This window comes from Seriola lalandi, unplaced genomic scaffold (assembly GCF_002814215.2).
Source record: "Seriola lalandi dorsalis isolate HSWRI2012SDOR001 ecotype SW California unplaced genomic scaffold, Sedor1 jcf7180002046052, whole genome shotgun sequence".
NCBI lineage: Eukaryota > Metazoa > Chordata > Actinopteri > Carangiformes > Carangidae > Seriola > Seriola lalandi.
Window position 1 is genome coordinate 1 of NW_019516620.1, and position 355 is coordinate 355.

The following is a 355-nucleotide window of genomic DNA, read 5'->3' on the forward strand; positions in this document are numbered from 1 at the left end:
GGGTGAAGGAGCTCACCTATCAGGTATAGCTGCAATCTCATTTAATATATATAGTATGAATCAATCTAAGATCACTGTTTACTTCTTATTAAAATATTTAAATGATCAAATTAATATTTTCTATTACAGACTGAGGAGGACAAGAAGAACATTACCAGGCTGCAGGATCTGGTTGATAAGCTGCAGCTCAAGGTTAAGGCCTACAAGAGGCAGGCTGAGGAAGCGGTAAGGGCAAAACATTTATTTCAAACAATGAGAACTTACTACGATATACCATTGCTATACATTGTTTGACTGTGTTACTATGTTTACTTTATATTGTATTCCAGGAGGAGCAGGCCAATGTTCATCTGTC

General features: G+C 36.6%; 1 long non-coding RNA gene across 1 annotated transcript; it reads left to right on the forward strand.

Moving 5' to 3' along the window:
• On the forward strand, positions 1-355 carry LOC111648679 (uncharacterized). Its single transcript, XR_002760187.2, has 3 exons — positions 1-23; positions 130-225; positions 330-355. It is a non-coding gene; the product is annotated as an uncharacterized LOC111648679 (long non-coding RNA).